Here is a 3,057-nt window from a genome sequence, read left to right as displayed (position 1 = left end):
CGGGGGGGGCAATCTCAGTCCACGAGGGCCGGTGTCCCTGCAGGCTTTAGATGTGTCCTTGATCTGACACAGCTGATTTAAATGGCTAAATGACCTCCTTCACATCTCTTGAAGTTCTCCAGAGGCCTGTTAATGAACTAATCACTGACCCAGGGTGAGATCTAAAACCTGCAGGACACCAGCCCTCGTGGACTGAGATTGCCCACCCTGCTGTAGCCTATCCAGAACACTTCATGTAGATCAGGGGTGGGCAACTGCAGGCCTCAAGGGCCGGTGTCCTGCAGGTTTTAGATCTCACCCGGGGTCAGCACACCTGAATCACATGATTAGTTCATTAACAGGCCTCTAGAGAACTTCAAGAGATGTGGAGGAGGTCATTTAGCCGTTTAAATCAGCTGTGTCAGATCAAGGACGCATCTAAAGCCTGCAGGACACCGGCCCTTGAGGCCTGGAGTTCCCCACCTCTGATGTAGATGGAGACTGCAAACTAACATGGTGGAGGTCAAGCTGTGCCAACACACCATTTGGTTAATTTCAGTCCCTGCTTGTTTATAATAACAATCAACTGTTCATTATGGGATGTTGCCACAACATTCCAGGGGGAGCCTGTACTCTGTGAGTAAACGGACAGGAGTTCTGAACTTGCTCACACTGTACATTTCAACTGACCAGCCACCACACAGAGCTCACACTGAATGCAGGGCTGAGGATACACGAGTTAAAAATTTGAAAGAGAGACAAAAAGCTGATCAGGTATCTACGCCGACAGGCTGATCTGTTTAATTCATTTCTGTTTTTCTTCAGCAGCAGCAGACCAGTTGTTAGTGGAAGAGCTAACACAGAAAGCTAACAGCAAATGTTCATGTTACACCCGTGACAATAACCTTTCTGTGGACCTCTGCAAATAACATTCTGAGTCTCTGCTGCAGAGCGAGGACTGCAGCTTCACCAACACTGGTACTGGGTTAGAACTGGGTAATCAGTAGATACAAATGCCAGTGTGTTATCCCAATGCAAGACCCCAGTCAGCTTCTTTGATGACAATTCCAATAAGTCAAAGTCAACTTTATTGTCAATTCTGCCACATGTACAGGACATACAGAGAATAGAAACTTCGTTACTCTCAATCCCTAGATAAAATAGAAAAAGAACATTTAAATATAAGAGTGATTAAAAATGCAAGTAAAATATTTTAAAGTAAAAATTAAATAATATAATACAATTTTACATATAACAAGAAAGCTATACAATATACAATATAAGGGTAAATGACATTGGAGTGCAAACCAGGCAGAGTAGTGCAAATAGGCAAATAGTGCAAATGGAGATTTGGTAATGTACGGTATGAGATAGTGTAACACAAAGTCTTATGAGGTAATGGCAGTCCAATGCTCCACAAAGTGACTGGTAACTGGTGCAGGCCAGTGAGTGAGTCAGAGAGTGTGTGTGTGTGAGTGTGTGTGACAGAGTTCAGTGAGACCGTGGAGGAGAGAGGGGAGAGGGGTCAGAATCGGGAGGGAGTTAAGCTTCCTGACAGCCTGATGGATGAAGCTGTCCTTCAGCCTGCTGGTCCTGGCCTGGAGACTCCGCAGTCTCCTCCCCGACGGCAGCAGCTTGAAGCTTTAAATATCCAATAATATTCTTTGACGTAATATTACCGTATGTGTATAAGGACCATAAATGGCACCTGTTAAGAGACGTGGTTGCGAAGCGGATTTCAAACTCCAGGCTGTCAGTCACGCAGTACAAGTTGGGAACAGAGCAGCTGTGAAATCTGTCTTTGTTATTGTGCTCAGCGTCTTTTAGTTTACATTTTGACTGCACAATTGTGAGCTTTTTGTTATGCACAAAAACAACATTGTTTTCTTTTATTTATGGAGCATGATTATTTAATAAATGCTGATAATTTATTTTTGAGTAATTTCTTCATGTACATCTACGCTGTATGTAAATAAAAGTGCCCGTGTGACATCTGGGACACAGTGTGACTAAGAACTCTGTTTTTGTTCTTAACTTATGGCTTTAAAAAAATATCAAGATATAGATCATATCGCCACCCAGCTAAAAAAATATCGAGATATGAATTTTGGGTCATATCGCCCAGCCCTAATGACTTGCATTGCTTTACTGTGCGTGTTGATCAACCTCATCACAAACAGGCAGCGCCTGTAAGGTGGAAGGCATTTTATAGCCCAAAGACACGTTGACAGTACACGAAAGTTGGATACCGGTACCATGACATCACCCAAGGAGAATGGGAGGGGACAGGATGATGGATATGACTAAGAAACTGAGGGACACTGTATGTTCCTACAGTACAACGACTCTAACAGCAGAGTTCCCCAGAGGTTACAGTTTCTGTGTTCACAACTATCTGAGTGACATGCATGACGCACTGCATTTCAACACACTGACTAATCATGTGTCCTTTAGGCCACTCCAGACAGACTTGAACAAAGAGAAATGGGAAGGACTAATTCCAGGTATGCACAACTGAATGCATGCGTCTAAGCAAGCCATTATAGCTCCAGCCTTATAGTTTCCACGTCGACAAGTAGGTGAGAGTTTGCTCACAAGTCTTTAGCCAATGAATGAGCAGAGTCTGTGAGTTTCTCAATTTTCTCAACCTTACAGCAGGACAAGATCAGCAAAGTCAATGTCCTCTTCATGCCGGAGGTTTCTTCCTGTTGAAAGGGAGTTTCTCCTTCCCACTGTCTTGTGATTGTCGGGATTTCTTTCTGATATTGTTACTTTCCAATATAAAGAATGTTGAGGTGACTGTTGTTATGAACTGGTGCTGTATAATTAAAACTGGACTGAAGTGAATGTTTGCAACCAAACAAGTCAGGACTCCTGTTGGTCATGTAAGACATTCCAGGTTTAAGGCACCTCCATTTCGGTTTTGCTTTTCCGGGCCCTATTTCAGGAAGCCGGTTTAGAAAACTCAGAAAGAAAAACGATACTCAGGGTTGAGTAACCCCGAACTGTCCAACTCGGAATATTCGGTTTCAGAAAGGCTGATAACAATTAGTTCAGTCAACGCGGAGTTGCTTTAAC

General features: G+C 43.4%; 1 protein-coding gene across 2 annotated transcripts in view; it reads right to left on the bottom strand.

The window, feature by feature from the left end:
* The window catches only part of ptpdc1a (protein tyrosine phosphatase domain containing 1a), a 55,439-nt gene that overhangs the window by 1,317 nt on the left and 51,065 nt on the right, over positions 1-3,057 (bottom strand). The gene's annotated exons all lie outside the window — the stretch shown is intronic.

Source organism: Haplochromis burtoni, unplaced genomic scaffold (genome assembly GCF_018398535.1).
Source record: "Haplochromis burtoni strain Fernald_Lab_line unplaced genomic scaffold, NCSU_Asbu1 Contig_496, whole genome shotgun sequence".
In the NCBI taxonomy this organism is placed as follows: Eukaryota; Metazoa; Chordata; class Actinopteri; order Cichliformes; family Cichlidae; genus Haplochromis; species Haplochromis burtoni.
This window is presented reverse-complemented; position numbering and strand designations above follow the sequence as displayed.